The following is a 14,621-nucleotide window of genomic DNA, read 5'->3' as shown; positions in this document are numbered from 1 at the left end:
GTTCCCTTGGTAATCTAATTTTGATGTACTTTTCATTCAGAAGTGCTCTGAGGTCCTGAACTCACAAAAGGAAGTGAAAGGCTTCTCTCAGTACTTAGGGGTGTTTATTTGGGTTATGGACATGACAGGTTCCTGACTGAAATGGTATTTTGTTTTCTGGTCAGCTTTGTTTGTGGGCTTTCTATAACAGCACAGGAGAAAATGCTCCATTTAATCTGATAGATTTCACCTTCCCAATCCTAGATAGTGTGATACATAATTCAGGAGTGTTGTAATGGCCATTTTAAACCAATAGTATTTTTTTTGAAAGCGTCTTCTATTGCAATAATTCTAAAACTTTCCAAAGGGAAGACAGAGATACCAAGCAGCTAACGAATTGCAGTTCTCCAGGTTTATCAGGGTATCCAAGAGCATTCCCAGACGTATCTTCACCTCTCCTCACCTTCCCATTTCCTCCTACACCCTCTGGGAACTTCCCCCTTGGGGATTCTGAAGAACCTTGCTACTATCCATCATAAAGAGGGTGGCGATACACTGGAATAGGTTGCCCAAGGATGTTGTGGATGCCCCCATCCCTGGAGGCATTCAACTCCAGGCTGGATGTGGCTCTGGGCAGTGTGGTCTAGGAGTTGGCAAAACTGCCTATAGCAGGAGGGTTGAAACTAGATGATCATTGTGGTCTTCTTCAACCCAGGCCATTCTGTGATTCTATGATAAGTCTCTCTAAGCTGAGTCTATTTTGCCCATGATGGTAATTGAATGAGAGATCTCCTTGTCTTTACCTCAATCTGTGAGCAGTTTTTTTTCCATTGCATTTTCTCCTGCTGTCCTTTTTAGGAGAGGGAGTCAGAGAGCAGTGGGGTGGTGCTGAGCTACTTGCTGTTGTTAAATCAACTACTTGGGAATGGTTTGCAGACTAACTTTGTAAGTGTGGCGTATTTATTTTTTTTTAAATATCATTTCAATTATTTTAATAGTAAAACAAGTTTTCCCCTGAACTGTCCTGGCTTCCCCTGAAAAAGCTTGCTTGGCTTTTGACCTGGAGAAGACATTGGTATTATGTCTTTATATAGTAGATTATAGATAGCAAATAGCTATCAGTGTTTTTCTGTCAAGTGAGGCAGATGTAGCCAGAAAGATTCTGCAAGTTGTGTCTGGATCTATCAGTATTTGATGTTTTAGTTTTTATCAGAATTGTTGATTTTATTTTATTTTTTATTTTAAATAAAAATAGAACCACATAATGGCATTATAGGATATACCTAATAAATCCACAGACAACAGATAACTGAGACGGACTGATGCTGCTTGATTGGAGACAGGTTTAGAATTCAAAATAACCTTAACAAATTGGACTGAAAGCAGTAGGGAGTTAGAGTATGACCTGATGAAAACTATATCATGACCATGGGAAAAGTGTAACTGAGGAGAAGTCACCTGCAGACCAATACAGAAAACCTAAGATGTGGCGCATACCTGGGCACTGCCACTGCTTCTCTTCCTGTGTGGCCATGAGGGATTTTCCCATTTCTAGTTCTCTCCTTCTCTTGATGTTCATATACGAACCCTCCCAACTAATCTTAATGTGTGTGAACTTAATAACCTTTATGAAACATGGGATGTTGTTCCTGCACACCACCCTTTTAGCACAGTATTGGCTCCCTGGTCAGTTCAAGCTGAAATAAATCATAGTTGCTGCTAGAAGGGGAAGAACTGCTGTGGCTCCTGCATTTGGATGTTGCTTCAACACCTCAGTTATGACAGCAAAGTTTGTATGGTTCTTCAGTCTACCAGTCCTTTCACTCCTCAAGCTTTGTTTTTGAATAAAACTACTCCCATATATTGACTTTGAAAGAGGAGGAGACTTTTGGTGGTGAAAAGCTGGAGACAAACCTTCAGCATGAGAGCAGACTAAATCATCCTCAGCCACTTGTGCATCTCATCCTGAGGAAGAACAATTAAGTCTTTAAGACACGGCAAGAGCCTTCAGATACACAAGAGATGCTAAAGAAAGTCCAGGAATAGTATCTCCATGTTTTAGCAAGTATGACTTGCATTAGCTAAATTCAAATACTAAGGGTAAGGAAGAATTGAAACAAATTACCTGAGAGTTTCATGGCTCCTCCAGCTTCGGAGATCTTTCTAAATGGTTGAGATAAGAACGTATTGCAATCGCCATAGATGCAGTCAGTCCTGTCCTTGGAAAAGAGGGAGAGTTTTAGCAGCTTTTGGTTTTGCAGCAGTTACTGTTGGAAAAAGCATTGTGGTGTTATTATTGGAAAGAATATCATAGAGAAATGGAAAGAAACAAACAGAGAAGGAATGTTCACCCACATTCAAAGAATGAGGCACGCAATAAAAGACTTCACAAAGAAGGGATCTCTAGAAAGAGATATTTCCCCAGTCGTAGTTAGCTGTTAAATGGGGCCAGGCTCCACCTCTTCTGGTCACACAGGTGAATTGCCTTCACCTGTGCTCCAATGGCTAACCCAGTCCTTGCCTCAGGTGATCAATCGGTGGTTCAGGCTGTGATTCAACAGTTCCCATGCAGCAGCTGAACAGAGATCAGCTGATGGGCTTCTCTCTCCAGCAGTCATTGAATAGCCTCCAAATGCCTCCTCTCTACCACCCAATTTTCTTCACCATGTCCTGCAGGTTCCCATCTAGATAAACTCTGAGGTATCAAAGAAGGCAGCCCCTGCATCCAAATTCTAATTACTCCCAGTACATTCGAAGAAAGAGGAAAAGAACACTCAACTTTTTCTTTTACAATGCCTTTCCCACGCTACATACCACTGTACACATATCTGATAGCAATCAGCTAGTCTGACAAAATAAAAATATGTATGCTTCTGAGAATTTATTCTCAGAATATTCTCTTATATTTTCTCTTTATTCTCTTATATTGTCAATAAGATAATAAGATAATATATATAAGATAAAGAATTATCTTCCCCATAAATTATACATGACCCATTTTAAATGCATGTCTGAGGAACAGGCAATAATACAAGTGAAATAGGCAGTGAAACATTATTTCAAAGGAAATACTAGTGGTATTAGATCCCTTTTTTCTGTTTCCATCCAAAGCACAGTGCCTCCTGGATCAGAGCATCACATCTATGCACTACTTTTTACAATGAGAATTGTACAAACACCATGGTACTAGATGATCCCATATAAGCTGCTAATATTTTCTGGCCCTTCTCTCCTCATCCCACTGCAAACAGTACAACAGATGTACAAAAATGTTCAGTGAAGCACAGTGACAGACAACAAGAAAAAGAGAGGCTAATTAAATCAGAAGGCAATAAGATGGGGATTTACACTAATATAGTAACTAATGGACTATATACTGAGCATGGTTTAGGTATATTCTGCTGCTCTTTCATATACAAAATGACTAAGGTGTTTGATTAAATATAAAGGCAAGACTTTAAAAGTTTATGATATAAGGCAACAACTAAGTCCTGAAGACAAAAGGATTCTTGCCCTTTTGCCTTTTTCTCTACTATCCCAGGTCAACATTTTTAGTGGGGTTAGGCCCATTGCTCAACGTAAGAAATTATCAAAACATCAGTAAAATAGCAGACGTAAGAACTTTGCTGAAATGTGAATGCAGATGGATTGAAGATCTCAGCTTAGATGAATGTTTCCTTAAAAGAGAAAAGGAAAATGAGACATCTAAAGATGTTGGCTATTCCTAATTGACTCACAAAAGAAGTAATGATAAAAATATAACCTTACTGAACATTTTGCAAAGTAATGCTATCAAAGCAAAGTATATTCACAAAATCTGGCTTCAGTTTGTACTGCTGAAATATAAAGACTAAAAGAGCAATAGTCCACTGAATTTTTGGAAGATCACTTCTATATGCTTTCTAATTTTTATTATTATTACTTACACTTCAAATACAGAAAATCTACTTGGTAAACAAGGCTGATCATTTTTAAAGATCACCAAAATAATTAGACTTAGAAGCCTGAGTAAATCTGATTAAATCCAGTAATGAATTTTGAAATGTGGTTTTAGCCATCCTCTATCAAACTCATGGGGTCTTCCAAAGTAGTTGTTGGCTTCTGTCATTCTGTCATTCTGTAGTTCCTTTCAGAATAACAATCCCAAACCCTTTCAAAAAGTACTTCTACCCTTTGAGCGCTGAATTTTTGTCTGTTATATATCTGACTATATTATACATAACTAGCCACTGAAAGGAGCAGCAGTGGAAATCACATCAGGACTATGGGCTGAAGAGCAGCTGTTCTTCAGCTTCTCATTCTCATGTTCCTGACCAAGCTCTCCAGACTGGACACGTCGTGATGGTGAGGTAAAGAAGTTGTTCATGGAATTAAACAGTAAATAGACTAAGATCATTTTTTTCTGAGGACATGTGCTATGTCCCCTACTTTTTCTTGCTTCTCATCCTCTTTCCTCTCCCATTCCCTGCTTGCTGTGCTTGATACCGTATGACATGACTGTGTATGTGCTAATGGATCAGTCAGCTCATGCATGCTGACTGACCAGATGGCTGATGTCTCTTAGGGGGCGTCTTAGGAAGAAGCTGAACTATAACTACCTTTGCCCCTACTGGGGCATTAATCCGGATTTCTGTTTCCCATCTTGCCCTCTGCTTGCAGCTACCAACTAGAAGAAGACAGCCAAGTTCTTCCCCTCTCTCTCTTGGCACAGCTAGATTCAGGTCCCTTTTTGTGAGTAGCTGCCAGTTTCTTACAGTATACATATGAAATAAATATCTTTGAGCCTCTGACCATCTGTCAGAACAGGCCAAAAATTGCTGAAAACTAACAGGTAGGTTGCATGGTCAAATATGATTCAAGTTCTTCAGAGTTGGGATGACTGTATGTAGAAAAACTGGAATAAGCAATTATGTTCAAAATTAATGCTCAAAATGACAAACAAAACCTGATTTTTGGGTGACATCATCCATTAGCATCTGTCAAATGAGTCACTGCAACCACCTAGGGACACAGAGTCATCATGTCCCAGCTTTGAAAATAAAGCTCATTAGCCAAAACCTCAGTATGTTTCTGTGAACAAGTACCTTTGCAGGTTTGGCTCTTTTGAGTTCAAAATCATATTTTCTTAGGCAATTACAATTTTCCCCTCTTTTGAAAAGCAGATTTATCCAGCTCCAAATATTTTTGACAAGAGGTTAGCTTTTGGCTAACTTTGGCTATTATATGATTTAGTGCTCTAGAATTGAAGTTTGCAGTGCAGCACAGTGACCCTACCCCTACTTCCCAGGATAGCGTATGGTCTTAGCTAAGAAAAACAAAAAATCCCAACAATGATCTCCATGGACAAAAGAAACACAGTAAGTATATTAGTTTATTCTGAAAAGCCTCACATTTTCCTTGCTTTCAACAGATAATTTATTTAACTGAGAGTCTCCTAATATTAGACCACTAAAACTTTTGGAACATTTGCCACCACTGACTTCTCTGGATTACTAACAGCATAGAAACATTCAGTAGAAACAAAAGTAGCAAAAGTACAATAACAAGGACTGAAATAAGATTTTAATAAGCATAGTGAAATGTAGTATTGATCCTGGGCTGGTGGTTTTATGCATATGATATTAATCAGAAATTCTGAAGCCTAGAGAAGCTGCAAGAGTCCTTCAATGTCCATTATGTTTTAGATGGAATATGCTGCTTTTATTGCAATTAAACAAGCCTTGATGCTTAACTAGTTTGCAAGTTGCCTTATGATTTTCTGTGCGAATAGAAAAACAATGGAGCAGACTGACAGTATTTTCCACTATCATACAGACTGCACAGCTGTTATTGACAAGGTACTCAGAAGTATCTGTCTGTGTGCTCCTCAGATACTTTTTCTGTTTTGCTCCTTAGTTTTCACACACTAATTCAGTGCTCATTATTACTTTAATATTGTAAAATTCCAGTGAATGGAAGACTGAATCCAGAGAAGCACAGCGCTTTTTAGTCGTAAATCAGCAGCAGCCTCATAAATACCATGATCATCACTTGGCTTATTTGATATTCTACGCAACAAGCCTGCTTTTAGTCCTCCACTAGAAAGCTAGTACTTCTGGATTCCCATGTGAGTAAGTCATGCCTGCAAAGGCTCTATTATTGCCATTATCCTACCAGCTAGAAATGGCAGATTTAAATATTTTAAACAGGAAAGGGACATAAGATGGAAAATAAATATTTTGTGGGCTAATAAATTTCATTTTCTGTTTGGAAATCTGCTGTTCAGAAAACGTTTAAATGCTAAAAAAAAATGCTAGATTACAGAAACAAATTTTATTCTAGCTTCTCACCCATCACATACAAACTGAGGAAAGAAATAATATGCATTTTTGTAGAAACAAAAGTGAGTAACAAGATGGAAATGCCTTTTAGAAGAGGAGGATTGGCAGTCAGTATTTAACAATTGTTTGCAAAGCAGATGGAGCTTCCAACAAATGGCCCCATCTCTCTGACCTGCACACAACATCTCCTTACTCCAGGAATATGCCTTGAAAGTGCTGCTCTTTTTAGGTGACATTTTACATTCATGCTCCATGACTGTATTTATAAGGAATGGGCAAGGAGCTAGCAGCAGTAGTTCTGGTGGACGGATAGAAATTGAGTGTCACGAGAAATGTGCTCTTTCAGCTATAGTCCTCTTCCTCCTCACTTAAATGGATATGGACCACAGTAAAGGTATAAAAAAAAATTAAGAGAGAAAAGCCCTTGCTAGCAGGGATATGCAAGGAAGCATCTGTACTTTAAAGAATTGAGGCTAAATTCATAGGCAGGGCGTTTATGATTAACAGAGATAGTTGCTGAGAATAGAAGACTATTTAAGGCAAGGTTTCAGTGAAGGACAGCTCCTTTGTCTGCGTCTAGAGAACAGCAAGAGCACCTGTTCCAGAAAGATAAAATGGAAGGAAAATACATTCTTCTTCCATTTCTTGCATGAAGAGTGGTGGAAACAGATACAAATATAAGAAAGCACAGTACAAGCCAACACGAAGACTTGATTTAACACAGTCTTGAACTTTTCTGCTTGGATGATGCTATTAAAAACCTCCATGATCAATACATTTCATTTCTGCTGAGGAAAAGAGGGAGTCTGAAACCATCAGCAGTTTCTAAAGAATGTGCAAACAGCAAACAGCCAGTGATTCATTCAGCAAGTGACCTGACTTCTTAAAGATTCTCTTCTAAATCGAGATAGCCTGCTTGAGAAAGCACCATATTCATGATGAAAACCTCTGCTTTGAGCTTTTCAGCAGGATCAGATGTAGCCAGAATTCTGGCATCACGCTGGAGGTGACCTGCAGCAGCACAGCAGGTAACAAGCCTCCACGTCTCAATCCCATCTCATGCTCTGAGCTGTCCCAGGAACCCAGGCACCACTTTGCCTCGAATTTTATCTTTGCTGCAGATTAGTTGCTGTGTTTCGTTTGTTTGCTTGTTTTCGCTTTTGCCTGGTTTGGTTAAACATCTAAAACCTGCAATTGCTTTTGTGCAGTGTGGTTCCTTTTCTCCGCAGCAGTCCCGGACAACAAAGGCATCATTTGTAAAGCAATAGGTTAAATAAGTGGCTTCAGCTTTCTTTTTATCATATGAATAGATGCAGTGCTGGTCACAGTAGGCACGGACTTAATAGGAAGACATAAGGGACTCACACTGGCATACAGCTTTGTGTCAGTGTGCTTCTACAAGCTGTGCAGAGGGAGAATGTACCAGCTGTGTCAAAATAACAGCAAGTATGAAAATGGTGAAGATTACTCAAATTTTCTTAGCCACGATTCCCAGGAAAATAGTGAAAACATGCATGTTTGGAAAAAAACAGTCTTCTGTAGATGAGCAGCTTTTAAAACCAAAGGAACTCCCTTATTACCATCACCTTTTTATGGGAACTCATGTTCAGATAAAGGTTTGTGCAGCAAAATGCAGATAAAGTCAGGAAAAGCAGCTCTGAGCACCCTGATGCAGCTGTTGGTAACCCTGATTGTTGCAAAGTATCTGGACTACATGACTTTTAATTGTTCCTTCCAACTTCAAAGATTCTATGATTCTATGAGATAAAGAGCTAGTGGTTAGCCTCACACTAGCTGAGCATTTGATGTACAGATATCATGCAGTGTTCGGACATCACAAATTAAATAATTTCTCAGATAATAGAAACCACAAACTTACTCTTGCGTGTTGTGGACTCTGGAAGAGAGAGTCTTGTGAATTTTGGATCTGATTTCAGGATGACAGTAGGATGGGCTTATTTTTCAGATCTTAATGTCAGCTTAAAAAGTTAGCTGAAAAAGAAACACATTTGTCACTGCCCCACAGGGTGTGACTGATCAGCCCTGCCCTGCTGGGCTTTCAAAATAGGAAGGTTTTACCTCGCTTCCAGGAAGAAAAGGAGTCTGACAGAGATAATAATAATCAAGATGGCAGTTCTGCTCAGGCTGCAGCAGAAGAAAAGACTCAGACAGTCACAGGTGGCCCAACAGCATGATTTGTTCAGACATCTCTAAATCTTTTCTTAAGATGATCATCATGATGCTGACCTACATGGCAAAGCAATTGTTCCGTAGAGCACGAGAGATGATACCTCTGACGGAGTCAGGCAAACTTCCCTGTATTCACAGCAAGTGATAGACCCTCCTAGATCCAACAGGATGCATTGATGGACACACATTCCTGGGCAGCTCTGAGACAGTAAATTTTTGTCTGCCTGAGAAAAATAGTCCATTCATACAGTGTAAAACCCAATGCCTGCTTCTCTCCTCTCTCCATCTGCTGCACACGTCAGCAGCATTCACCAAGGGCATTAGGCAGCTTCTCAAACCCCCAGTGAAACTAGCAATGAAAATAGATTGAGGATTAGAATCTGAACTGTGTAATTTATTTCAAACATTATGTGCATCTTAGTGAAAACAGTTCTTGAATGGGATTCACACAAATAGCCAACAGCAGCATGCAAATAATGGGAAGAGCTACATGGATGATGGAATGAATGCCCTGAAGAGTTCCCTCAGAATGGTAAGGGCCTAAAGAATTAGAATACACAGAAATATAAAAAGCAGTTACCAAGAAAATGAGGTGGTGCACTTCTTTTCCCAGAAGACTGGAGGCTTGCCAATGTGACTCCCATTTTCAAGAAAGGTTGTAAGGAGGATCCGGGAAACTACAGGCCTGTTAGCCTGACCTCAGTGCCAGGGAAGGTTATGGAGCAGATTGTCTTGAGGGAGATCATGCGGCACGTGCAGGATGACCAGGGGATCAGGCCTAGCCAGCATGGGTTCATGAAGGGCAGGTCCTGTTTGACCAACCTGATCTCCTTCTATGATCTAGTGACCCAGCTGGTGGATGAGGGAAAGGCTGTTGATGTGGTCTACCTAGACTTCAGCAAAGCCTTTGACACTGTCTCCCACAGCATTCTCCTGCAGAAGCTGGCAGCCCGAGGCTTGGATGGGTACACTCTTGGCTGGGTGAGGAGCTGGCTGGAGGGCCGGGCACAGAGAGTGGTGGTGAATGGAGTCAAATCCAGATGGCGACCGGTCGTGAGTGGTGTTCCCCAGGGGTCGGTGCTGGGGCCTGTCCTCTTCAATATCTTTATTGATGACCTCGATGAGGGCATTGAGTGCACCCTCAGTAAATTCGCAGATGACACCAAATTGGCTGGAAGCGTGGATCTGCCTGGGGGTAGCGAGGCCCTACAGAGGGATCTGGACAGGCTGGAGAGCTGGGCTGAAGCCAATGGGATGAGTTTCAACAAGGCCAAATGCCGGGTCCTGCACTTCGGCTACAACAACCCCAGGCGACGCTACAGGCTTGGGGCGGTGTGGCTGGAGGACTGCGTAGAGGAAATGGACCTGGGGGTATTGATTGATGCTCGGCTGAACATGAGCCGACAGTGTGCCCAGGTGGCCAAGGCCAATGGCATCCTGGCTTGCATCAGAAACAGTGTTGCAAGCAGGAGCAGAGAGGTGATTGTTCCCCTATATTCAGCACTAGTGAGGCCGCACCTCGAGTACTGTGTCCAGTTTTGGGCCCCTCACTGCAAGAAAGATATTGAGGCCCTGGAACGTGTTCAAAGGAGGGCAACAAAGCTGGTGAGGGGTCTGGAACACAGGCCATATGAGGAGAGGCTGAAGGAGCTGGGAATGTTCAGCCTGGAGAAGAGGAGGCTCAGGGGAGACCTCATTGCTCTCTATAACTTCCTGAAGGGAGGTTGTAGTGAGCTGGGGGTCGGCCTCTTCTCTCGTGTCATTAGTGATAGGACCAGAGGGAATGGCTTCAAGCTACGGCAGGGGAAATTCAGGCTGGACATTAGGAAGTATTACTTTTCAGAAAGAGTGAGAAAGAGTGGTCAGGCACTGGAATGCCTGGACCAGAGAGGTGGTGGAGTCACTGACCCTGGGGGTGTTCAAGGAAAAGATGGATGTTGTGTTGAGGGACATGGTTTAGAGGGAGCTATTGGGAATAGGAGAACGGTTGGACTGGATGACCTTTTAGGTCTTTTCCAACCTTGGTGATTCTATGATTCTATGATTCTATGAAAGAAACTAACACATGCTAGCTAGCATTCCAATACCACATGTAGGGAAATTGACTTTCTTCCTCAGATCGCTCAGGCCTGCAGCCATTAGACCGGGTGCCGAGCAAATGGCCCCATGGTCAAAAAGCCCAAAGTTCTGTGGCGGCACCAGCCTCTCAGCCACTTGTCCATTACCTGGGCTCTGCTATCCCACTCCGTGTGCCTCACCGCCCCAGGAAGGATGGAAGCAAATATCACTCGTGCTCCCACTCCCGCCACCAACCGCCCTACAGCCCCAAAGTCCTTTTGGTAGTTTGCAGGCTTCTCTGAGCTACTTCATGGCTGCTTGCCTGCACTAATGAAGTAATGGGTAGTAATCAGAGGGATGAACCAGGTCAGGGAGTTTTCTAGCTGTGTCCTGGACCTGGGCCCCAGGGAGGCGGCACACCTCCCTGTGAGTCGGGTCCGGTCTGCATCCGGGGCCTTCTGTTCCCATGCGGAGGGAATCATCACCAACGACAACCCTAAGTCTGTCTTTGCTGCAGCACCTAGCATTTGTCCTTGTTGAATATCATGAGGTTCAAGTGTTCTCACTTCTCCAGCGCGTCCAGGTCTCTCTGGATGCCTTTCCTTCGTTCCAGTGTCTTGACTGCACCGCTTAGTTTGGTGTCATCCACAAACTTGCTGAGAGTGCACTCAATGCCATTGTCTGTGTCATTGATAAAGATGGGGAAGAGCACTGGTCCCCTGACTGAGTCTTGGGGGGCACCACTTGTGTTCGGCTTCTGCCCAGACATTGAACTGTCTATCTCAACCCTTTTGCTGTGACCAGCCAACTGGCTCTTTATCCATTGAATGGTCCGTCTTTCAAAAGTATACCTCTCCAATTTAGAGAGAAGGATGTGGTGAGGGACCATGTGAAAGGCTTTGCAGAAATCCAGGAAGATGACATCCATCACTCCTCCCTATGCACTGATTGCCGTCACTCTATCACCGAAGGCCAGCAAACCAGTCAGGCGTGATCTGCCCATAGTGAAGCCATGCTGGCTGTCTTGGATTACTTCTTTGTCTCCTATGTGCCTTAAGATGGTAACGAGGATGATCTGCTCCATGATCTTCCCAGGCACACATGTAATGCTCCCAGGCCTGTAGTTCCCCAGGTCTTCCTTTCTCCCTTTCTTAAAAATGGGAGTAACTTTTGCCTTTTCCCAGTCACCGGGGGGTTTTCCCCCAGTGATTTCACAGCTATGATTTTTCAAATATGATGGAGAGCAGCTCAGCAACCACATCAGCCATCTGTCTCAGAACCCTAGGATGGATATCATCTGGCCCCATCAGTTTCATGAGGATGTCTTGGATTTGTTCTGTTGTTACAGTGGGATGAAACCCACTCTTCTCACCCACACCTAGAGCACTATTTCAAGGACTGACAGCAAGAGGAGTGAAATGAACACAGAATAACACCATAAGAATCAGAATTTGTGAATGGATACATGTGACAGTAGAAGTTAATTGGAGATTCTAGGTAGTACCTGTAGTAATATTCCATAGGATCCACAATACAGACATTCTATTTGTCTGACCTCTATAACAGCTCAGGAAGATGTCTGCCCAACTACATTTAGGCATTTTTTTACTTCACGATTTCATCAAGCACTGCACATGAATGGTATAATTTAGAGAATAAATATCAGTTCATAACGGCATGTAATGAGTAGCAAATAAAACCTACAGACAAAGAAGATGCTCTCAGCAGCCAGAGACCAAGTGTCTTTGTGGCATAATTTTACAGTCACCCCTGGTAACAAGCACTGACACTGTTCTACTTTCTAATACTGTGTTTTATGTATGTACAGTGACTGAGCAGCATTTATAAAGAACAATCTCTAGAGCAAGATTGGTTAGTGATCTTGCCTGTCTGCCTCTTTTTATCCATCTAATTCTTACACACTGTAGTATTTTAGAAAACATCTGAACAGCTAAACTGCTCAAACTGGTCTGATTTGAATCGCTAATGGGATGGTCCATATATAGCAGCTTTGATTACATTTCTTTTTGTCACAGTCTTGACTTTATAGATTTAATTCAAATGAGGGGAGGAAAATCAGTTTTTTTGCCATTCTTCTGCTTTACTTATTGAATTCATTCCATAATGGGAGGAAAAGTAAAGTTTGGAATATACCCCTGGGCAAAACCTAGAATAGCAATGACTTTATACTTTAAAAAAAATAACTTCAATTGAGGAGCATCTGTATTTGCTCTGTGCTTATGACTTACAGTAATGTCAACAACTCATAGGTGGTGTGACTGAAACACAGTACCTAATAAGCAGAAAAATATTTTAGATTAATTTTGAAGATAACAGCCTAAAGCACTGAAGGAATAATGGGGTCAGAGCACCTCTTCCAAGCATAAATTCATCTCCACATCTTTTATTGTTGCATTTGATGTTCACTTTTTTGGAAAAAAAAAATATTTTAGAGGTACTATGGAATGAGAATAAACTCAACAGAGTTCTATACTTCAGTTTACTGAGAATAATGTAGCTAGCAGAAGATTGAAAAACAATGCAATCAGATAAAAGAACAGCCCATTAATATCAGAATAAAAAGGTAATCAACCACATGAGTTCTCTGTCTTCCGTTTCCTTTTACTGCTTTGTACTAGTGTCAAAGTGATTTACACTAGCACCATTGATACTGTTGTGCTTTTGTAAATGTATTTCCAAAAAACGAAGACATTTCTAGCCTTTGTGTAAAAAACATGAGGTTTCTTTAAAGGAAAATGAGGACAGCTTCTGATGCATAATTGAGTTGAGGCACAACTTGTTTTCCTGATCAAGTTCTCTCACACAAAAAATGGGTCATATTCCTTTACTGTTGAGGCGAGTGGCTTCAGTACAATACCTCCGATATTTTCCCCCAAAGCCATACACTAAATGTCTGGAGTTAATATGCGATTCTCTCCTAATATCAGGAGAATCTATCAGCTCATTTTCTACCAAGTGTTTTGAATCACAGATGTGAATGACATGCTGTGTATTCCATCAACATCTCTCTTAACATTTGAAAGGAATGCTCTGCTTAAGTTCAACTTGTTTATGTACAGGAAAAGATACCATGTTTTACGTTTTCCATAGGTAATCTTTGAAACAGGGAGTCCTCTCATGCCCAGATTGTATAGCAGAGGTTTTAGTAGATCCAACTTTCTCCTTTGGCATACACATTAAAGAACTCTAATTTTAAGCATGAAGTGTCTGTCATCCTGTTTTATAACCAAATGTCATTATTACATGTTCACTTTCGTATTTCTGAATTAGGTGTATTTTGATATTTCCAGATGCATCATTTCAAAAGTAGTTCAAAAGTAGAATTTTGGAGTAAATAATGATTCTTGAATTACAATCTGACATAGTCCAAGCTTGAATTATGTTTGAAAATGTATTTTGGTGCTTCATTAAGCACCCTAGAATAATCAGAGCGTAGCGCATTTCACGGAATTAAATGACTATGATTATTTCACTCAAATGAAAAGTGGATTATTTCACTCAAATGAAAAGTGGATTATACCTATGAATGGATATGTACAGTATATTGAATGACTATTGAATAGTATATGAATGGATATGTACAGTATATTCCAATCATGTAACTTATCTAATTACTACATTAAAATCAAGAATATTCCATTAATAAAGTGTGTGTGTGTAAAATGTGAATAAAAATATTCATAAACTCTAATCTTAGTAAAACATTCTATCTCTGCTGTACAGACAAAATGCTAGCATATGACATCAGTTTACATGGCAAGTAGTATAGGAAGCCCTATACTACAATATAGAATACTATATTATATTATTATATTACTATACTATATAGAAGGAAGGAAATTTTTAACTGTTTGGCACATACCTGACTGGCCAAGGGAAAATCACCTCTTAACCGTGGCATTTCTGACAGATAATCACTAAGTAAGTGTTTAACAGCAATCTAATGAAATAAAAGAGTTAAATGGAAGAAAACAAACAAACAAACCATTTAAAACCACTTGCAATGATCTCAGCAATAAATAAAAAACAAACAAACAATCAAACAAACAAGCA

Source organism: Tetrao urogallus (genome assembly GCF_951394365.1).
Source record: "Tetrao urogallus genome assembly, chromosome: Z".
Lineage (NCBI taxonomy): Eukaryota > Metazoa > Chordata > Aves > Galliformes > Phasianidae > Tetrao > Tetrao urogallus.
This window is presented reverse-complemented; position numbering follows the sequence as displayed.